The 24,817-nt window shown below is 43.6% G+C and overlaps 2 protein-coding genes across 5 annotated transcripts in view; both read right to left on the minus strand.

Annotated features, from left to right (window-relative positions):
- Positions 1 to 14,065, minus strand: part of LOC137422865 (spermatid perinuclear RNA-binding protein) — a 113,533-nt gene extending 99,468 nt beyond the window's left edge. For both annotated transcript variants that reach the window (XM_078775059.1, XM_078775058.1), the window contains exon 1: positions 13,961 to 14,065. The gene's annotated coding sequence lies outside the window, so the exon portion shown is untranslated. The remainder of the gene's footprint in view (positions 1 to 13,960) is intronic.
- The window catches only part of LOC137422863 (uncharacterized), a 635,168-nt gene that overhangs the window by 346,823 nt on the left and 263,528 nt on the right, over positions 1 to 24,817 (minus strand). The window lies entirely within an intron of this gene.

Below are 24,817 nucleotides of genomic sequence, written 5' to 3' on the forward strand. Positions count from 1 at the left end.
GGGATCCACACGCGAGGCGCGATCTTCTCGCTCAGACGGCACAATACCTGCCGGATCTTCCGGCCTTGCTCAGGCCATTATTCTGCTCATGGTCGAAGGCATTTTTGCATGGGCCTGAGTCGACACGGGGTCTACGGATAGTTTTATCGATCAACGGCTGGTGCGTCAACATGGGTGGCCGGTAGGGTGCATCAAACGCCCTTAGGTTCTTGGATTTTAATGTCTATTCTCTCAAATGTCACACTTGTTGGTAGAAGTATGTATGCAAAAAATAAATGAAATCAGAGGTGGTCCTGGGTGGCCACCGGCCACTTTTATATATTTAGGGCCATTTTCGGGGCCGCACTATGTAAAAATGTTTGATTTTGTTATTTTACACCCAAACCTAGTCATGTTTGGTATCAAATTGAAGGTCTTGATGAGAGGAATACAAATATAACAATTTTATGCAAAAAACGATGGTTTGATAATTAGTTTGTATTTTTACATGAATGAAATCGGAGGTCTAATCGTGGGTCCCATACTAGTAGTCTAATAATATCCTTTATTTTCTTTCAGATGGCAGATAAGAAGACCAGATTAGCAAGTGCCATTTTTGGTCTTGGCAATGCTTTTACAGAAGCAGATGGTACATTGACAGGAGTCCGCCTCCCAACTTGCCGGCAGGTTCTTCGATGCGTGATGTGGTACATCCAGAAAGAAATATGTGAAGGCAAACAAACTCAGCCACTGAAATGGAAATCTGCCAGCATCGTCCTTATCCAGCTGAAAAAATTCTACACTAAAGCAAATATTCCTATGCTTTCAGACCATCAATGCTGCAAACTAATACTTGACCTTCTTAATGACAATAACAAATTGCGTCAAATACCTGTTTCTCGCCGAGAATCTCCAAGCACTTTGGCTAAGTTGCAAACCATGAATGAACGTCTTGATAAGACCTTTGGTGTATGGACAAAAGATGCAATGACAAACATTAAGAATGAGGAAGATAGAGTATTTTTAGAGTCAATGAAATCTGACAGAGTAGCCTCATTTGGTGGTGTTGACAAGAAGAAAGTTGATAAAGATCATAGAAAAGAAAAACGCCTCTTAGCGGAAGCTTCAAGACGAGAACGTCATGAATCATCCAGTGTACAAGAGATGACAATTAGTTCTGTATGCTCTGATGATAGTGACTCTGCAGATAGCTTGGAAGAAACTGAAGAAGAGGCGATTCCAGAGTTTCAAAGGAAGCGTAGTCACCACAGATCAACATATGCAGGTACATCTGCCTTTATTCCTCATGATATTCTGAAAAGACATTCAGTTGTGTCTGTTGCTACTCGACTAAACATAACTCCTGTTCAACAGGTTGCGCTCACCAAAGCTGTAATTCAAGAGGCAGGAGGTGATCCACGTCGTGTGGCCAAGTCGTACTCAACTGCTGATAAGGCTCGACGATCAATAACAAGTGCTATCGCCAAAGATATTCAAGAAAATTGGATCGCCCCAACAGCTGCAACACTTCACTGGGATGGCAAGCAGATACCAACGCTCACAAACAAGAATGTCAAGGAAGAAAGATTGCCAGTGTTGGTTGGGAATGCCACTGATGTAAAGCTACTGGGGGTGGCTAGATATCCTCCTGGAAGTGATAGGTCATCAGGTGACATCATTGCCGAGCACACTTACACGTATCTACATTCATGGAAGTGCAAACAATCAGTTGTCAACTTATGTTTTGACACAACAGCATCAAACACTGGACACGTTACAGCTGCCTGTGTTACCATTCAATCAAAACTGGACCGTGCTCTTCTGTGGTGTGCATGTCGCCATCATGTTGGAGAGGTAATCCTGGATCATGTGTTTGACGTTCTCAAAATTGAGGCATCAAAGTCTCCAGAAGTATCTTTGTTCCAAAAATTCCAGAAGAATTGGGAACGCATATCGCATGCAAAGAATGAAAGTTTAACCAAAATTGACATTTCCATGTACAATGACTATGCACAACAGCTGCTTTTATCCTGCAAAAACAAGGTTTTAAGCACAATCCGCACAAGCGCTTCATACTGTAGGGAAGACTACAAGGAAATGGCACAACTCTGCCAGGTAGTCCTCGATGATGATGTCACAAAACAAGGAACACTCCACAGACCAGGGGCCATGCATAAAGCAAGGTGGATGTCAAAGATTCTTTATTCCATCAAAATATGCCTACTTGAAGAGCAAATTTCTCTACTACCTCGAGGAACTGTAACAACACAACATCAACAGAAAAAACTGAAGGAGTTTGTTGTTTTTGTTGTTTATATTTATTGTGATTGGTGGCTCATATGTCAGTCTGCTTCAAATGCCCCATGGTTTGATTTGTGCTTTTACAAGACTCTGCTCAACTATAAAGCTGTCAACTCAACCATTTCAGTCAGCGCTGTGAAAGCCTTTGATAGACATTTGTGGTATTTAACCCCAGAACTGGTTGTTTTGGCACTGTTCAGCAATGCAATTCCTCAAAAGGATCGTCGTGCCCTTGCAGATGTGTTACTGGCCATACAACCAGATGAAATGCCAAGCACTCCAAAACACCGCTACGGTTCTGGATATGGCAAACTGTCATTTCCAAAAATTACAGAAGCGACAACCCTGGCTGATCTTGTGAACGAGGACTCGTGGTTTACAGTAAACCTTCTTCACCTAGATATGACCTTCCTAACAGAGGATGTTGACACTTGGCAGAACAATGAGCACTTCAAGGCAGCCAAGTCCATTGTGGATGGGCTTAATGTTGTGAATGACCCTGCGGAGAGAGCAGTAAAGCTCGCAACTGATTTTGTCTCAACTGCAAGAAGAGAAGACCACTTCCAAAATCTTCTTCAAGTGGTTGAATGTGACCGCAAAGCGAGGCCAAATTTGCGGAAACGAGCAAAGTTGGAGTAGTAACATTGGCGTTGTGCTTAATACATTTTCAAACTTTTAATCAATGAAAGTACAATACTACAACACTGTACTACAACTTTGTAATATGAAGAACGATTTTGGTTAATTTTACATTGACATGTAAGGTTGTTTTAACTGTTTGATATTAGGCATTTAGTAAAAGTAGGACTTTACTTTTGTATATAGGTATAATGGTTAATTTTACATTATCTTGTAGTTAATTTTACATTATCTTGTAAAGTAGTTTAGCTGTGGCCCTAAATGGCCCTAAATATATAAAAGTGGCCGGTGGCCACCCAGGACCACCTCTGATTTCATCTATTTTTTGCATACATACTTCTACCAACAAGTGTAACATTTGAGGGAATAGACATTAAAATACAACAACTTTTTGAAAATCATGGGGCGTTTGATGCACCCTAGTGGCCGGTCCTCGGGACTACACGACGGATCTTCATGGCCTCCCAAGGACTTAGGCTCAGCACGAAGGGGGAATGTCGATTGAAACTTGTGATAAAGGGACGCATGTTTCCAGATGTACATCTCATGGTCTTGCCTGCATTATGTGCTGACATTCTGTTAGGACACGATTTTCTTAAGCGACATGGACGTTTGGAAATGGAATTCGGTGGGACGGACACGCTTGCTGTGTGTGCACTCGCGAAAATGGAAATTGAGCCTCTTTTGCTGTTTCCCAACCTGACCACTGACTGCACTCCTGTAGCAGTAAAATCGCGGCGCTACTCACGAGCAGACACGCAATTCATTGCGGAAGAAACGGCCCAGCTCTTAAAGGACGGTATTATCGAACCTAGCCGGTCGCCGTGGCAGGCCCAGGTCTTAGTGGTGCGAAGTGAGGCCCATCGCCGGCACATGGTAATCGACTACTCACAGACGGTTAATCGCTTTACACAGCTGGACGCCTACCCCTTACCGGGGATGGGCGCGCTAGTACGACAGGTGGCCCAGTACTCCGTCTACAGCACTCTCGATCTGCGTAGTGCGTATCATCAGATCCCCATCTCTAGGGCTGATCGCATCTATACCGCCTTTGAATCGGGTCAAAGGTTATACCAGTTCACCCGACTACATTTTGGGGTGACGAACGGGGTCGCCTGTTTTCAGAGGGCTATGGACGACCTCGTTACTAAGGAGAACTTGACAGATGTCTTTGTATATCTGGACAATCTTACGGTTTGTGGGTATGACCAGGGGCATCACGATGCTAATCTGAAGCGCTTCCTCGAGGTCGCGCAGAGGTATCGCCTAAGCATGAATGAGGCTAAGTGTCGTTACTCTCTACGCACGATAGATCTTCTGGGGTACACCGTGACCCATGGCTCAGTCTCTCCGGATAAGGAGCGTCTGCGACCTTTGCTCGATATGGCTCCGCCTAGCGATCGGGCTTCGCTGAAGCGCGCTCTCGGGCTTTTCGCCCACTATTCGAAGTGGGTGCAAAATTTCTCCGCGAAGCTCCGCCCCCTCTTGGCCTGCGACACGTTCCCCATGAGCCCGGCCGCCTTGGCGGCCTTCGGGGGCCTTAAGGCCGACATCGCTGGCGCCGCTGTAGCGACGATCGACGAGAGCGAATCTTTCGTCTTAGAAAGTGATGCCTCGGATCATGCGATAGCGGCGACTCTCTCCCAAGGGGGGCGCCCTGTGGCTTTCTTTTCGTGGACTCTCACCTCCGCTGAGCGAAGGCATTCGTCTGTCGAAAAGGAAGCGTACGCGATCGTCGAGTCGATTCGGCGATGGCGACCGTACTTACTCGGGCGATGCTTCCAAATCATCACGGACCAACAAAGTGTTGCGTTCATGTACGACACCTTACATGCTCAACGTATTAAGAATGAGAAAATCACTCGCTGGCGTATCGAACTCGCCGACTTCTGCTACACCATCAAATACCGCCCGGGGAAGGATAACCTGGTCGCCGACGCCTTATCAAGGCCGGCTACGTGCATGGGGATCGTAACTTTGGAGGGACTGCGCGCTTTGCACGACACTATGTGTCATCCAAGGGTGGCGCGTTTCGCTCATTTTGTGCGTAGTGGTAATCTGCCATACTCGATTGACGACATCCGCCGGATCTACCGTGACTGCGCTATATGTGCGGAACTCAAACCGTGTTTTTACAACCCTCCCATGGGGACGCTGGTTAGGGCTACTAGACCGTGGGAGAGATTGGCAATGGATTTCAAAGGACCGCTGCCGGAGTCGAGCAACTCTCGTTATCTGCTCACTATCGTTGATGAGTACTTGTGATTCCCTTTTGCTTACACGTGCGGGGATATGACGGCTGCCACGGTCATACGGTGCCTGCAGAATTTGTTTTCTATGTTTGGGTATCCGGCCTACGTGCATACCGATCGGGGTGCGGTGTTCCTGTCTCAGGAGGTGAGAGGTTTTTTGCTCCAAAATAATGTTGCTTCGAGTTCCACCACACCGTACAGACCCCAGGCGAATGGGCAGATCGAACGCTTCAATGGGATTATATGGAGGGCCGTCATGCTAAGCCTCCGGACCCTCGGCCGGGGTCTCGATAAATGGGCTTGGTGGCTGGCCACCAAACAGACTCCTCACGAAAGACTGTTCCACCACCCTAGAAGCTCGGGTAGTATCCGATCTTTACCCAGCTGGCTCGCTGAGCCGGGGCCGGCCTATCTCAAACGAGCGGTGCGCACAAGCAAGTACGACCCCTTTGTAGATAAGGTGCAGGTACTCCAGGCTAATCCCAAGCATGCTCGTGTGATGACGGCAGATGGACGCGAGTCCACTGTCTCCGTACGCCATCTCGCCCCTTGTAGGGTCATCGACCCTTATAGTGATATCGACGAACCGATCTACGAGTCTATGGACTCTACCGAAGCTTCCTCTGTGGAACTTTTGCCGTCACTTCTGTCGTCACCTACACCCCTGCCTGAAGGCTCTGAGGTGCCCCCTCCGACACCTGCCTCCAGCGGCTACTCCGACGCAGGGGACTCCGGGCTTGAGGACGCCGTACCCGGTAGTTTCCGGACACGAGCTGGCAGGGTAGTTCGCCACCCCGACCGCTACGGGTGGACCAACTGACATGGAATGATGTACCCCAATCAATTAATGCTGACGCACGCTTGAGATCTGCCTGGCGGCAGTATAGTTCTAACGGCGGGGAGAATGTAGTGAAATTATACCAAAGTCGAACCCGGGAGTGATACTCGCCTAAACCACTGAGGGGCGTTTTTAAGACCTGGGACATCCGCGACGCTGAGCCACTCCTGTGACATTTACTATGACATGTAGTCCTGTGGTCTTGAATGGTACGTACCCACACATATATGCCAGACTCGCTTGCTTTGACTATTATCATCGGTCCTTTCTGTATGATACCAAGATCCTGATATCTATTGCATGATTGTATTTTTACAGGATGATGCCAGAGATCTAATTGTGATTAAACCTACCTATGGGACAAAGTTGTGGACCTGATTGATTTCCACGACACTACCCACGTGATTAAGAGGTAAAGATTTCACCATGTCACTGTACAAAGCTGGTGGAGACATCCACACGTGATTAATTGGTGAAGATTTCACCATGTCACTGTACAAATCTGTTAGAGACCTACTCACATGATTAATAGGTAAAGATTTCATGATGTCACTGGACAAATCTGGTCGAGACCTACCCACATGGTAAATGGGTAAAGATTTCACCATGTCACTGTACAAAGCTGGTAGAGACCTACCCAAGTGATTAATAGGTAAGGATTTCACCATGTCACTGTGCAAAGCTGGTAGTTACCTACCCACGTGATTAATAGGTAAAGATTTCACCATGTCACTGTACAAAGCTGGTGGAGACCGACACACGTGATTAATAGGTAAAGATTTCACCATGTCACTGAACATATCTGGTAGAGACCTACGCACGTGATTAATGGGAAAGGATTTCACCATGTCACTGTACAAATCTGGTAGAGACCTACCCATGTGATTAACAGGAAAAGATTTCACCATGTCACTGTACAAATCTGGTGGAGACCTACCCACGTGATTAATGGGTAAGGATTTCACCATGTCACTGTCCATAGCTCGTAGAGACCTACCCATGTGATTAACAGGTAAATATTTCACCATGTCACTGTACAAAGCTGGTAGAGACCTACCCACGTGATAAATGGGTAAAGAGTTCACCATGTCACTGTCCATAGCTGGTAGAGACCTACCCACGTGATTAACAGGTAAAGATTTCACCATGTCACTGTACAAAGATGGTAGAGACCTACCCACATGATTAACAGGAAAGGATTTCACCATGTCACTGTTCAAAGCTGGTAGAGACCTACCCACGTGATTAACAGGAAAAGATTTCACCATGTCACTGTCCATAGCTGGTAGAGACCTACCCACGTGATTAACAGGTAAATATTTCACCATGTCACTGTACAAAGCTGGTAGAGTCCTACCCATGTGATAAATGGGTAAAGATTTCACCATGTCACTGTCCATAGCTGGGAGAAACCTACCCACGTGATTAATGGGTCAACATTTCACCGTGTCACTGTACAAATCTGGTAGAGACCTACCCACGTGATTAACAGGAAAGGATTTCACCATGTCACTGTACAAAGCTGGTAGAGACCTACCCATGTGATTAATGGTTAAAGATTTCACCATGTCACTGTGCAAAGCTGGTAGAGACCTACCCACGTGATTAATAGGTAAAGATTTCACCGTGTCACTGTACAAACCTGGTAGAAACCTACCCACATGATTAATAGGTAACCATTTCACCATGTCACTGAACAATGCTGGTAGAGACCTACCCACGTGATTAATAGGCAAAGATTTCACCATGTCACTGGACAAAGCTGGTAGAGACCTACCCACGTGATTAATAGGTAAAGATTTCACAATGTCACTGTACAAAGCTGGTAGAGACCTACCCACATGATTAATAGGTAAAGATTTCACCATGTCACTGAGCAAAGCTGGTAAAGACCTACCCAAGTGATTAATGGGTAAAGATTTCACCATGTGACTGTACAAATCTGGAAGAGACCTACCCACGTGATTAATGCATCAAGTACATAGTTGGGAGATACCTACCCACGTGATTAATAGGTAAAGATTTCACCATGTCACTGCACAAAGTTGGTAGAGACCTACCCATGTGATTAATAGGTAAAGATTTCACCATGTCACTATACAAAGCTGGTAGAAACCTACCCACATGATTAATAGGTAACGATTTCACCATGTCACTGAACAATGCTGGGAGAGACCTACCCAGTACCCACGTGATAATTAGGGAAATATTTCAACATGTCACTGTACAATGCTGGAGGAGACCTACCCACGTGATTAATAGGTAAAGATTCCACCATCTCACTGTACAAATCTGGTGGAGACCTACCCACGTGATTAATGGGTGAAGATTTCACCATGTCACTGCACAAAGCTGGTAGAGACCTACCCACGTGATTAAGAGGGTAAAGATTTCACCGTGTCACTGTACAAACCTGGTAGAGACCTTCCCACGTGATTATAAGGTAAAGATTTCACCGTGTCACTGTACAAACCTGATAGAGACCTTCCCACGTGATTAAAAGGTAAAGATTTCACCATGTCACTGAACAATGCTGGTGGAGACGTACCCACGTGATTTATAGGTAAAGATTTCACCATGTCACTGAACAATGCTGGTAGAGACCTACCCATGTGATAAATAGGTAAATATTTCAACATGTCACTGTACAATGCTGGTGGAGACCTACCCACGTGATTAATAGGTAAATATTTCACCATGTCACTGTACAATGCTGGTGGAGACCTACCCACGTGATTAATAGGTAAATATTTCACCATGTCACTGTACAATGCTGGTGGAGACCTACCCATGTGATTAATGGTTAAAGATTTCACCATGTCACTGAACAAAGCTGGGAAAGACCTACCCACATGATTTATAGGTAAAGATTTCACCCTGTCACTGAACAATGCTGGTATAGACCTACCCACATGATAAATAGGTAAATATTTCAACATGTCACTGTACAATGCTGGTGGAGACCTACCCACGTGATTATTGGGTAAATATTTCACCATGTCACTGAACAATGCTGGTAGAGACCTACCCATGTGATAAATAGGTAAATATTTCAACATGTCACTGTACAATGCTGGTGGAGACCTACCCACGTGATTAATAAGTAAATATTTCACCATGTCACTGTACAATGCTGGTGGAGACCTACCCACGTGATTATTGGGTAAATATTTCACCATGTCACTGTACAATGCTGGTGGAGACCTACCCACGTGATTATTGGGTAAAGATTTCACCATGTCACTGTACATAGCTGGTCGAGACCTACCCACGTGATTAATGGGTGAAGATTTCACCATGTCACAGCATAATGCTGGTAGAGACCTACCCACATGATTAAAGGGGTAAAGATTTCACCATGTCACTGTACATAGCTGGTCGAGATCTACCCACGTGATTAATGAGTAAAGATTTCACCATGTCACTGAGCAAAGCTGGTAGAGACCGACCCACGTGATTCATGGGTAAAGATTTCACCATGTCACTGCACATAGCTGGTAGAGACCTACCCACGTGATTAACAGGAAAGGATTTCACCATGTCACTGTACAAAGCTGGGAGAGACGTACCCATGTGATTAATGGGTGAAGATTTCACCATGTCTCTGTACAAATCTGGTGGAGACCTACCCATGTGATTAATGGTTAAAGATTTCACCATGTCACTGTACAAAGCTGGTAGAGACCTACCCACGTGATTAATAGGTAAAGATTTCACCGTGTCACTGTACAAACCTGGTAGAAACCTACCCACATGATTAATAGGTAACCATTTCACCATGTCACTGAACAATGCTGGTAGAGACCTACCCACATGATTAATAGGTAAAGATTTCACCATGTCACTGAGCAAAGCTGGTAAAGACCTACCCACGTGATTAATGGGTAAAGATTTCACCATGTGACTGTACAAATCTGGAAGAGACCTACCCACATGATTAATGCAAAAAGTACATAGTTGGGAGATACCTACCCACGTGATTAATAGGTAAAGATTTCACCATGTCACTGTACAAAGTTGGTAGAGACCTACCCATGTGATTAATAGGTAAAGATTTCACCATGTCACTATACAAAGCTGGTAGAAACCTACCCACATGATTAATAGGTAACGATTTCACCATGTCACTGAACAATGCTGGGAGAGACCTACCCAGTACCCACGTGATAATTAGGGAAATATTTCAACATGTCACTGTACAATGCTGGTGGAGACCTACCCACGTGATTAATAGGTAAAGATTCCACCATCTCACTGTACAAATCTGGTGGAGACCTACCCACGTGATTAATGGGTGAAGATTTCACCATGTCACTGCACAAAGCTGGTAGAGACCTACCCATGTGATAAATAGGTAAATATTTCAACATGTCACTGTACAATGCTGGTGGAGACCTACCCACGTGATTAATAGGTAAATATTTCACCATGTCACTGTACAATGCTGGTGGAGACCTACCCACGTGATTAATAGGTAAATATTTCACCATGTCACTGTACAATGCTGGTGGAGACCTACCCATGTGATTAATGGTTAAAGATTTCACCATGTCACTGAACAAAGCTGGGAAAGACCTACCCACATGATTTATAGGTAAAGATTCCACCCTGTCACTGAACAATGCTGGTATAGACCTACCCACATGATAAATAGGTAAATATTTCAACATGTCACTGTACAATGCTGGTGGAGACCTACCCACGTGATTATTGGGTAAATATTTCACCATGTCACTGAACAATGCTGGTAGAGACCTACCCATGTGATAAATAGGTAAATATTTCAACATGTCACTGTACAATGCTGGTGGAGACCTACCCACGTGATTAATAAGTAAATATTTCACCATGTCACTGTACAATGCTGGTGGAGACCTACCCACGTGATTATTGGGTAAATATTTCACCATGTCACTGTACAATGCTGGTGGAGACCTACCCACGTGATTATTGGGTAAAGATTTCACCATGTCACTGTACATAGCTGGTCGAGACCTACCCACGTGATTAATGGGTGAAGATTTCACCATGTCACAGCATAATGCTGGTAGAGACCTACCCACATGATTAAAGGGGTAAAGATTTCACCATGTCACTGTACATAGCTGGTCGAGATCTACCCACGTGATTAATGAGTAAAGATTTCACCATGTCACTGAGCAAAGCTGGTAGAGACCGACCCACGTGATTCATGGGTAAAGATTTCACCATGTCACTGCACATAGCTGGTAGAGACCTACCCACGTGATTAACAGGAAAGGATTTCACCATGTCACTGTACAAAGCTGGGAGAGACGTACCCATGTGATTAATGGGTGAAGATTTCACCATGTCTCTGTACAAATCTGGTGGAGACCTACCCATGTGATTAATGGTTAAAGATTTCACCATGTCACTGTACAAAGCTGGTAGAGACCTACCCACGTGATTAATAGGTAAAGATTTCACCGTGTCACTGTACAAACCTGGTAGAAACCTACCCACATGATTAATAGGTAACCATTTCACCATGTCACTGAACAATGCTGGTAGAGACCTACCCACATGATTAATAGGTAAAGATTTCACCATGTCACTGAGCAAAGCTGGTAAAGACCTACCCACGTGATTAATGGGTAAAGATTTCACCATGTGACTGTACAAATCTGGAAGAGACCTACCCACGTGATTAATGCAAAAAGTACATAGTTGGGAGATACCTACCCACGTGATTAATAGGTAAAGATTTCACCATGTCACTGTACAAAGTTGGTAGAGACCTACCCATGTGATTAATAGGTAAAGATTTCACCATGTCACTATACAAAGCTGGTAGAAACCTACCCACATGATTAATAGGTAACGATTTCACCATGTCACTGAACAATGCTGGGAGAGACCTACCCAGTACCCACGTGATAATTAGGGAAATATTTCAACATGTCACTGTACAATGCTGGTGGAGACCTACCCACGTGATTAATAGGTAAAGATTCCACCATCTCACTGTACAAATCTGGTGGAGACCTACCCACGTGATTAATGGGTGAAGATTTCACCATGTCACTGCACAAAGCTGGTAGAGACCTACCCACGTGATTAAGAGGGTAAAGATTTCACCGTGTCACTGCACAAAGCTGGTAGAGACCTACCCACGTGATTAATGGGTGAAGATTTCACCATGTCACTGTACAAATCTGGTGGAGACCTACCCACGTGATTAAGAGGGTAAAGATTTCACCGTGTCACTGTACAAACCGGGTAGAGACCTTCCCACGTGATTAAAAGGTAAAGATTTCACCGTGTCACTGTACAAACCTGGTAGAGACGTACCCACGTGATTAAGAGGTAAAGATTTCACCATGTCACTGTACAAAGCTGGTAGAGACCTACCCACGTGATTAATAGGTAAAGATTTCACCATGTCACTGTACAATGCTGGTGGAGACCTACCCACGTGATTAATAGGTAAAGATTTCACCATGTCACTGTACAAAGCTGGTAGAGACCTACCCACGTGATTAATAGGTAAAGATTTCACCATGTCACTGTACAATGCTGGTGGAGACCTACCCACGTGATTAATAGGTAAAGATTTCACCATGACACTGTACAAAGCTGGTAGAGACCTACCCACGTAATTAATAGGTAAAGATTTCACCATGTCACTGTACAATGCTGGTGGAGACCTACCCACGTGATTAATAGGTAAAGATTTCACAATGTCACTGTACAATGCTGGTAGAGACCTACCCACGTGATTAATAGGTAAAGATTTCACCGTGTCACTGTACAAAGCTGGTAGAAACCTACCCACGTGATTAATAGGTAAAGATTTCACCATGTCACTGTACAAATCTGGTAGAGACCTACCCACGTGATTAATAGGTAAAGATTTCACCGTGTCACTGTACAATGCTGGTAGAGACCTACCCACGTGATTAATAGGTAAAGATTTCACCATGTCACTGTACAAAGCTGGTAGAGACCTACCCACGTGATTAATAGGTAAAGATTTCACCATGTCACTGTACAATGCTGGTAGAGACCTACCCACGTGATTAATAGGTAAAGATTTCACCATGTCACTGTACAATGCTGGTAGAGACCTACCCACGTGATTAATAGGTAAAGATTTCACCATGTCACTGCACAATGCTGGTAGAGACCTACCCACGTGATTAATAGGTAAAGATTTCACCATGTCACTGTACAAAGCTGGTAGAGACCTACCCACGTGATTAATAGGTAAAGATTTCACCATGTCACTGTACAATGCTGGTAGAGACCTACCCACGTGATTAATAGGTAAAGATTTCACCATGTCACTGCACAATGCTGGTAGAGACCTACCCACGTGATTAATAGGTAAAGATTTCACCATGTCACTGTACAAAGCTGGTAGAGACCTACCCACGTGATTAATAGGTAAAGATTTCACCATGTCACTGTACAAACTACAATGCTGGTGGAGACCTACTCGTACTCGGACTACTCATAAAGACTCATCACAATCATTGCTGTAAAACATGTTTCCACCATGTGCTGACCTTAGGGGCTGAATATGTTCACAACCAGTGAATGTTGATTTGTACATGTTTTGACAGGTATTCCTCAGTCACAGGTAACCTCCTTCAATGGTAACAGCTTTGTTTGGTCTCTTCAGTTTTGAATAACAAAAGTTAATTTGGAAAAATTGTTTCGACAGAATTCGTCATTAATCCCCCATGGTAAAGCGATGTGGGAAGGGCAAGGTAACCATTGCCGACAGCACCGCTCGTTACCTCCTTTTTCATGAACATCGTTGTCGACAAACCCAATTACTATTACCGAGTCACGTTTTCCGTATTCCATTCACAACATATACGCATGGACCACTTCACTCACAAATCTCCCCACAAATCATTCAAACAATCGTATAAACATATAAAATCACACATATAGGTATTATAGCGATAAATAAATACTGTACATTTGTAATCTTCCCTATTGTTGGTCACACACACATCCAATCCAACCTCTCTCCAGGACGTTAGCCGTGATGATGTCACCACGGTTCCAACGTCAATCGTCATTCGTCAACGTGCAAAAATACTTTGTTTGTTGTTTTCATAAACTGCCGTTTTACATTTGTTTTACCTCAATAATCTGCATAATAAAAGGCTTTTACCGATGGCTTACCAAGCAACATAAATTATACAGTTTAAAAAGTGAAAAGTACCAGCCGAGCTAAAAATGTGTGAAACATACCCCGAAATTCACGAGGCACTTGCCCTGAAACAACTTTCCTTTGCCTCTTGCAACTTGCAAGACAAATCCAAATGAAGGCAATCTCAGTTCCTTCCACCAAGTTCGGAACAAGTGTGTGTCCACCCTCAGGAGAGCCAGGAAGCACAGTCTCTCCACACAAGACTGAACTGTCAAACCTGTCTCCTTCCTCCAAATCCTGGTGGCGTCTGGAGAAATCTGTTTCTGCTGTTTGTTCCCCCTCCATCCCCCCCCTCACCTCAAACGGCCACACAGCTGACTCCGCACGTGAAAAGGCTAAATAACTCAACTCTGTGTTTGCATCAAAATGTTGTGTCCCAAACCCATCTCTCTCTGTTCCCACCTTACCCAGCTGCTCCAGGACTCTGTGTCCTTCTCTCCCGACAAGGTGGAGAAGTCTCTGCCATCCCTCGACTCTGATTCTGCAACTGGACCAAACGGCATCAGCACACAGGTCCAAAAATCCTGCTCTGTCGCTCTTTCTCACCTTCTCTCCATTCTCTTCACCCTCTCTTTTGCTCAAGGTCATCTACCATCAGCTTGGAAATCAGCCAACATCACCGCTGTACACAAAAAAGGTGCAAAAACAGATCCTTGCAACTACAGACCAATCAGCCTGATCCCAATTATCAGCAAAGTCGTGGAATCCATCATTGCTTCGGATATCAAATCCTCCCTTTTCACCAATGGCTTGATCTCCGATCATCAATTTGGTTTCAGACCAGGTCAGTCCACTCTGGACAAGCTGCTTCTGCTGTCTCAACAATGCATGGAGGCCCTCAATGCCAAACAGGAAATCAGAGCCGTCTCCCTTGACATATCACGTGCCTTCGATACGTTCTGGCACCCCGCTCTGCTCACCAAACTCTCCTCCTATGGTATCCATGGAAATCTCCACGCATGGCTTGCAGACTTCCTCTCTGGTCATAGTCAACATGTAGCCCTGAATGGGTTTCTCTCATCTCCCCTTCCTGTTCAAGCTGGAGTTCCCCAATGCAGTGTTCTGCGCCCTGTGCTTTTTCTGGTCTTCATCAATGATATCTCCGCTCTCTGGAAAATCGTTTCCATCTCTTTGCTGATGACTCCACTCTCTGCCGCCACATATCTCAACCCTCAGATCGGCAGGCAGCAGCCTCCTCACTCTCTGCAGACGTGGACAAAATCAGACTGGTCAAACATGTGGAGCATGTCTTTCAATCCTGACAAATCTCACACTCTTACTATGCCTCTCTGTAAAGACCGACTGCAAAACCTTCCCATTTACTTTCTCAACAATCCTCTCTTAGAAATTCTGTCACTCAAGCTTTTGGGTCTCACTACTATCTGCCATGATCTTTCCCGGGAAAACCACATTTCCAAGCTGGCCTCCAAAGCCAGTCGTCAACACACCTGAGCTCCTCACCAGATACAAGGCTTTAATCCGCAGCTCAATGGAATACTGCTCCCCCCTCTGGGCTGGTGCTCCTGCCTCACACCGAGCTCGGCTTCACGCTGTTGAAACCAAAGATTTCAGAATCATTGGAATCTCCCGCGATTAAGCTGATTGTGAGGGCCTTTCACTCACTCACCGCAGGCAGATAGGTGGTCGTTCTGTCTTCTACCGACTCCTATCCGGCCTGGCTCCCTCAGCTCTATCTGTGCTCTGTCCCCCAAATATTCCTACAGGTCGCACAAGATCTGCCAGCAACCCTCTTCTGGTGAAACTGCCAAAATCAAGACTCTCTGCTCACCTTCACTCTTTCATTCCTCTTTTCTCCCACCTCTGGAACAAACTCCCTCACTCTCTTCAATACCACGCCTCCCTCCAGGTCTTGTTTGATGTGCCTTGTTTTTTTTTTTGTTTTTGTTTTTGTGATTAATGTTCTCTTTCACGAGCCTCGATCTTGCACACAAAACAAAGAAAATAAACACAAAATAAGGGGAACTCCGATCAGTAGATCCTTATCATACATTCATTTTTATATTCACCTCCGATCAGTGGATCCTTATCATACATTCATTTTTATATTCACCTCCGATCAGTGGATCCTTATCATACATTCATTTTTATATTCACCTCTGATCAGTGGATCCTTATCATACATTCATTTTTATATTCACCTCCGATCAGTGGATCCTTATCACCCATTCATTTTTATATTCACCTCTGATCAGTGGATCCTTATCACCCATTCATTTTTATATTCACCTCCGATCAGTGGATCCTTATCATACATTCATTTTTATACTCACCTCCGATCAGTGGATCCTTATCATACATTTATTTTCATACTCACCTCCGATCAGTGGATCCTTATCACCCATTCATTTTTATATTCACCTCTGATCAGTGGATCCTTATCATACATTCATTTTTATATTCACCTCTGATCAGTGGATCCTTATCACCCATTCATTTTTATATTCACCTCTGAACAGTGGATCCTTATCACCCATTCATTTTTATATTCACCTCTGATCAGTGGATCCTTATCATACATTCATTTTTATATTCACCTCTGATCAGTGGATCCTTATCATACATTCATTTTTATATTCACCTCTGATCAGTGGATCCTTATCATACATTCATTTTTATATTCACCTCTGATCAGTGGATCCTTATCATACATTCATTTTTATATTTACCTCTGATCAGTGGATCCTTATCATACATTCATTTTTATATTCACCTCTGATCAGTGGATCCTTATCATACATTCATTTTTATATTCACCTCCGATCAGTGGATCCTTATCATACATTCATTTTTATATTTACCTCTGATCAGTGGATCCTTATCATACATTCATTTTTATATTCACCTCTGATCAGTGGATCCTTATCACCCATTCATTTTTATATTCACCTCTGAACAGTGGATCCTTATCACCCATTCATTTTTATATTCACCTCTGATCAGTGGATCCTTATCATACATTCATTTTTATATTCACCTCTGATCAGTGGATCCTTATCATACATTCATTTTTATATTCACCTCTGATCAGTGGATCCTTATCATACATTCATTTTTATATTCACCTCTGATCAGTGGATCCTTATCATACATTCATTTTTATATTTACCTCTGATCAGTGGATCCTTATCATACATTCATTTTTATATTCACCTCTGATCAGTGGATCCTTATCATACATTCATTTTTATATTCACCTCCGATCAGTGGATCCTTATCATACATTCATTTTTATATTTACCTCTGATCAGTGGATCCTTATCATACATTCATTTTTATATTCACCTCTGATCAGTGGATCCTTATCATACATTCATTTTTATATTCACCTCTGATCAGTGGATCCTTATCATACATTCATTTTTATATTCACCTCTGATCAGTGGATCCTTATCATACATTCATTTTTATATTCACCTCTGATCAGTGGATCCTTATCACCCATTCATTTTTATATTTACCTCTGATCAGTGGATCCTTATCATACATTCATTTTTATATTCACCTCTGATCAGTGGATCCTTATCATACATTCATTTTTATATTCACCTCTGATCAGTGGATCCTTATCATACATTCATTTTTATATTCACCTCTGATCAGTGGATCCTTATCATACATTCATTTTTATATTCACCTCTGATCAGTGGATCCTTATCATACATTCATTTTTATATTCACCTCTGATCAGTGGATCCTTATCATACATTCATTTTTATATTCACCTCTGATCAGTAGATCCTTATCACCCATTCATTTTTATATTCACCTCTGATCAGTAGATCCTTATCACCCATTCATTTTTATATTCACCTCTGATCAGTGGATCCTTATCATACATTCATTTTTATATTTACCTCTGATCAGTGGATCCTTATCATACATTCATTTTTATATTCACCTCTGATCAGTGGATCCTTATCATACATTCATTTTTATATTCACCTCTGATCAGTGGATCCTTATCACCCATTCATTTTTATATTTACCTCTGATCAGTGGATCCTTATCATACATTCATTTTTATATTCACCTCTGATCAGTGGATCCTTATCACCCATTCATTTTTATATTCACCTCTGATCAGTGGATCCTTATCATACATTCATTTTTATATTCACCTCTGATCAGTGGATCCTTATCATACATTCATTTTTATATTCACCTCTGATCAGTGGATCCTTATCATACATTCATTTTTATATTCACCTCTGATCAGTGGATCCTTATCATACATTCATTTTTATATTCACCTCTGATCAGTGAATCCTTATCATACATTCATTTTTATATTCACCTCTGATCAGTGGATCCTTATCATACATTCATTTTTATATTCACCTCTGATCAGTGGATCCTTATCATACATTCATTTTTATATTCACCTCTGATCAGTGGATCCTTATCATACATTCATTTTTATATTCACCTCTGATCAGTGGATCCTTATCATACATTCATTTTTATATTCACCTCTGATCAGTGGATCCTTATCATACATTCATTTTTATATTCACCTCTGATCAGTGAATCCTTATCATACATTCATTTTTATATTCACCTCTGATCAGTGGATCCTTATCATACATTCATTTTTATATTCACCTCCGATCAGTGAATCCTTATCATACATTCATTTTTATATTCACCTCTGATCAGTGGATCCTTATCATAAATTCATTTTTATATTCACCTCTGATCAGTGGATCCTTATCATACATTCATTTTTATATTCACCTCTGATCAGTGGATCCTTATCATACATTCATTTTTATATTCACCTCCGATCAGTGAATCCTTATCATACATTCATTTTTATATTTACCTCTGATCAGTGGATCCTTATCACACATTCATTTTTATATTCATCTCTGATCAGTGGATCCTTATCATACATTCATTTTTATATTCACCTCCGATCAGTGGATCCTTATCATACATTCATTTTTATATTTACCTCTGATCAGTGGATCCTTATCATACATTCATTTTTATATTCACCTCCGATCAGTGGATCCTTATCACACATTCATTTTTATATTCATCTCTGATCAGTGGATCCTTATTACACATTCATTTTTATATTCACCTCTGATCAGTGGATCCTTGTCATACATTCATTTATATATTCTGAACTCGCTTCCGGTCCGGTCTGAAGAGGACGCAGGCGTCACATGCTCGCCGCTTCTTCGACCGGGCCACTGTCAGTTCATTGCTTTTTTGGTGGTCGTGCGGATTTTTTGGCCATTGAGTCTGCCCTCCGCATAGTCCCGGCTCTGCTCTCTGCTTCGCCTACCCGGCTCCTTCGCCTGCTCGCTGTTTCCTCGGGCACGCTCTCGTGGGTTGTGTCCTTCGCAGCGGTGTGGCGGCGGTTTTCCCGCCGTGATCTTGATTTGTAGCGGCGGCGGTTGATTGCCGCTGCATTTCCCGCTTTGCCGTGATCAACCTTGGCCTCGTGATCGTCTCTTTGCTCCTGTCTCTTTGCTGCTTGGTCCCGACTCTGCTCCTGGCTTCACCTACCTGGCTCCTTCGTCTCCTTGGGCCTGCTCCCATGCGTTGGGACCATTGTTTCACCTCCTCAACCTTGGCCTCGTGCTCGCCTCTCCGCTCCTGCCTGGCATGGCTCTGCGGTACTCCGCCGCAAGGCTCCTTCTGCTCAATACCCGCTCCACCCCATCATGCATCTCTGCCATCAAATCAAATGGACTCCTCCGACGACCCAGGTACATTCACCGTGGCTCCGGTCGTAAGTTTGTATATGTACAATCAGGTCACTCCATCCCCGTCCTCTGGTCGGCTCAGCGCACTCCCACTCATCGTCCCAGCGCACCTAGTCACGGCAACGCACAAAATCGCACCTCCTGCCTGCGAACCCTGGCTAAATCACCTGAATTCATCCCCGCTGTTCAAAACAACATCAAGCTCACCCTGTTCAACACCCGGTCCCTCAACAACAAATGCCTCATCCTCAACGACTACATCCTGGATAACAAACTGGACTTTCTCTGTCTCACCGAAACCTGGCAACAACCACTGGACTACTACACGCTCAACCTCACCACACCCAATGGATATTCCTATGTCAATAAACCACGCTCGGAGGGCCGAGGTGGTGGAATTGCCGTTATCCACCGTCAAGACATCAGGACCAGCCTCATCCCCATCGCCTCATCCTCATCCTTTGAACACCTGGCTTTTAAACTCTCTGGTCGCACGCAGTCAGTCATGGCTGTCGTCTACCGCCCTCCCAAACCACACCCATTATTCCTGTCTGACTTCTCCTACTTTCTGACCCAGCTATGTTCCCTCTCCCCCTCAATCCTCCTCCTTGGTGATTTCAATATCCACATGGACTCCACTGACTCCACAATGACCACTGACTTCACTGATTTACTCACCTGCTTTAACCTCACTCTACATGTCAACTTTCCTACGCATATCCGTGGTCACATTTTGGACCTTGTCTGCTCCACTGGATTAATTTTGCACCATCTCTCTGGCTCCGACCTCACCCTCTCTGACCACTTAGCCATCACTATGACCATCAACATCCCCACCCCAGCACCAAGACATTATCGCACTATCAACTTCCGTAAGCTAAACGCTCTTTCACCTACCTCATTCTCATCCACCCTCTCTGAAAAAATGTCCACTTCTCCCTTCATTGACCTCCACACCCCTTCCGACCTCACTGACTACTACAACCACACTCTCTCCTCCTGCCTTGACCAGCTTGCGCCTGTAAAAACCAAAACAGTTTCTTTCACCCATTCTGCTCCCTGGTTTACCCCTGAACTCCGCCTGATGAAAACTCGTGCTCGCCAACTTGAAAGACTCCGCAATAAAACAGGTCTCACAGTTCACTCCCAAGCCTACAAGGACCACCTACAACACTACAAAGATGCCCTCTCCCACGCCCGCTCCGCCTACTACTCTCAAATTACCCACTCTGGCTCCGGAAACCCAAAAGCACTCTTCTCGACAATAAACAAACTCCTCCGCCCCCGGGACACCACCACCCAGTCATTCACAGTAGACAACTGCATCTCCTGCCTTTCTTTCTTCCAACGCAAAATTGACAACATCTACAACAGCTTGACCACCGCCGCACCCGCTCCAACCACCTGCCCCCCCTTATCCTGCCTTCCCCTGTCTCAATTCTCCCCTACTGACCTCTCTGAACTCCTCATAGGAATGAAAACTGCCACCTGCACTCTTGACCCCATCCCCTCCAGCTTTGTCAAGGCCTCCCTTCCTGCTCTCTCTCCACTTATCATTGCAACAATAAACTCCTCCCTGTCTACAGGCATCGTCCCACCATCCCTCAAAATTGCTGCTGTTACCCCCATTCTAAAAAAACCTGGTCTAAACCCTGACACCATTAACAACTTCAGACCCATCTCCAACCTACCCTTTCTGTCGAAAGTTTTGGAACGCGCTGTAGCCACTCAACTCAAACATCACCTCTCTGCCAATAACCTGTATGAAACATTCCAATCCGGATTCCGCTCCAACCACAGTACTGAAACTGCTCTCCTCAAAATCACCAACGACCTTCTCCTCTCCTCTGACGCTGGCAACCTCAACATTCTCGTCCTCCTCGACCTCAGCGCTGCCTTTGACACCATCAATCACACCATCCTCCTCACCCGACTTGAATCCACCTTTAACGTCACTGCCCTCTCTTGGATTAAATCATACCTCTCTGACAGACGCCAGTTCATCTCCATCAATAACTGCAAATCCCCCACTGCTCCCCTCCCCCAAGGTGTCCCCCAAGGTTCAGTTCTTGGCCCCCTCCTCTTCATCCTTTACCTGTCCCCCCTCGGTCACTTGATCCGCCGTCATGGTCTCCAATTCCACTGCTTCGCCGATGACATCCAGCTTTTCATCTCCACCAAGTCTGTCTCCACCGACACCCACTCTATCCTGACAAACTGCATCTCTGAAATAAAATCCTGGCTTCAAATCAACTTCCTCAAACTTAACTGTGATAAATCTGAAATAATCATCATTGGCCCAAAAACGCTCACAAAATCCACCCATAACTTTGCCCTCAACATCGACGGTATCCCAGTATCCACCTCCCCTCTCATCCGGAATCTTGGCGTCATCTTTGACCAAACGCTCTCCTTCGACAAATACACTAAACAGATCACAAAGACAGCCTTCTTTCACCTGAAAAACATCGACCGTCTCCGCTCATCCCTCTCCTCCACGGCTGCAGAAACCCTCATCCACGCCTTCATCACCTCCCGTCTGGACTACTGCAATAGCCTCCTCTATGGTTCACCCTCAACAATCACCAATAAACTCCAATACATTCAGAACTCCGCTGCCCGTCTACTCACCCATTCCCGGACCCGTGACCACATCACCCCCGTCCTTTACAAGCTTCACTGGCTCCCCATCTCCCAGAGAATCCAGTACAAAATCCTCCTCTTGACCTACAAAGCCCTCCATAACCTGGCCCCATCCTACCTGGCTGACCTCCTCTCCAGACACACTCCCTCCCGCAATCTCCGCTCTGCTGGTACCAACCTCCTGACCCCCCCCCCCCCCCCATCCGGACCAAATTCAGATCCTGGGGGGACAGGGCCTTCTCCATCGCTGCTCCCACCCTCTGGAACTCACTACCTCACACCATCAGAGACTCCTCCTCACTCACCACATTCAAAACATCACTCAAGACCCACCTGTTCAGCACTGCATTCAACATTCAACCCACAGCATTTAACCCCTGACTATCACTTCTCCTTCTCCCTCCTTTTGCTTTAAATATTTCCCTATTGATTCTTGTCTTTTTGCAATTGTTGTTTTCATGTTTTGTTATGCATTATGTTTTGCACTCTGTCAAAGCGCCTTTGGGCTTCATGAAAAGCGCTATACAAAATAAATGAATTATTATTATTATAATTATATATTCACCTCTGATCAGTGGATCCTTATCATACATTCATTTTTATATTCACCTCTGATCAGTGGATCCTTATCATACATTCATTTTTATATTTACCTCCGATCAGTGGATCCGTATCATACCTTCATTTTTATATTCACTTCTGATCAGTGGATCCTTATCACCCATTCATTTTTATATTCACCTCCGATCAGTGGATCCTTGTCAAACATTCATTTTTATATTCACCTCAGATCAGTGGATCCTTGTCAAACATTCATTTTTATATTCACCTCTGATCAGTGGATCCTTATCATACATTCATTTTTATATTCAACTCCGATCAGTGGATCCTTGTCAAACATTCATTTTTATATTCACCTCCGGTCAGTGGATCCTTGTCATGCATTCATTTTTATACTCACCTCCGATCAGTGGATGCTTGTCATATTCACTTTATATTCAATACGGATCAGTGAATAATTATCGTACAATCATTTTTATACTCACCTCCGATCAGTGGATCCTTGTCATATTCATTTTATATTCAATACGGATCAGTGAATAATTATCATACAATCATTTTATTACTCACCTCCGATCAGTGGATCCTTGTCATATTCATTTTATATTCAATACGGATCAGTGAATAATTTATCGTACAATCATTTTTATACTCACCTCCGATCAGTGGATCCTTGTCATATTCACTTTATATTCAATACGGATCAGTGAATAATTATCGTACAATCATTTTTATACTCACCTCCGATCAGTGGATCCTTGTCATATTCATTTTATATTCAATACGGATCAGTGAATAATTATCATACAATCATTTTATTACTCACCTCCGATCAGTGGATCCTTGTCATATTCATTTTATATTCACCACGGATCAGTGAATAATTATCGTACAATCATCTTTATACTCACCTCCGATCAGTGGATCCTTGTCATATTCATTTTATATTCAATACAGATCAGTGAATAATTATCGTACAATCATTTTTATACTCACCTCCGATCAGTGGATCCTTGTCATATTCATTTTATATTCAATACGGATCAGTGAATAATTATCGTACAATCATTTTTATACTCACCTCCGATCAGTGGATCCTTGTCATATTCATTTTATATTCACCACGGATCAGTGAATAATTATCGTACAATCATTTTAATACTCACCTCCGATCAGTGGATCCTTGTCATATTCATTTTATATTCAATACGGATCAGTGAATAATTATCGTACAATCATTTTTATACTCACTTCCGATCAGTGGATCCTTGTCATATTCATTTTATATTCACCACGGTCAGTGAATAATTATCATACATTCATTTTTATATTCACTTCCAATCAGTGGATCCTAATGAAACATTAATTTTCATATTCACCTCCGATCAGTCAATCCTTATCACACATTCATTTTCATATTCACCTCCTCTCAGTAAATCCTTTTCATCCATTCATTTTTACCTCACCTGGAACGAAGTTCAGGGGAGCTTATGCGATGGCGCGTTGTCAGTCTGTCCGTTCGTCCATAAACATTTGAAACTTCTTCTTCAAAACCGCTGATGGGATTGTGACCAAATTTGGCCGATATTATTGAAGTTGCTGGTCAAGTAACCTTATTGAAGTTTTCTGTGTGGTCCAACCATATAATTTCCATTACCTCATTTTGAGTCTTCCTGTC

Source organism: Myxine glutinosa, chromosome 3, assembly GCF_964187855.1.
Source record: "Myxine glutinosa chromosome 3, kmMyxGlut1.1, whole genome shotgun sequence".
NCBI classification, from domain to species: Eukaryota; Metazoa; Chordata; class Myxini; order Myxiniformes; family Myxinidae; genus Myxine; species Myxine glutinosa.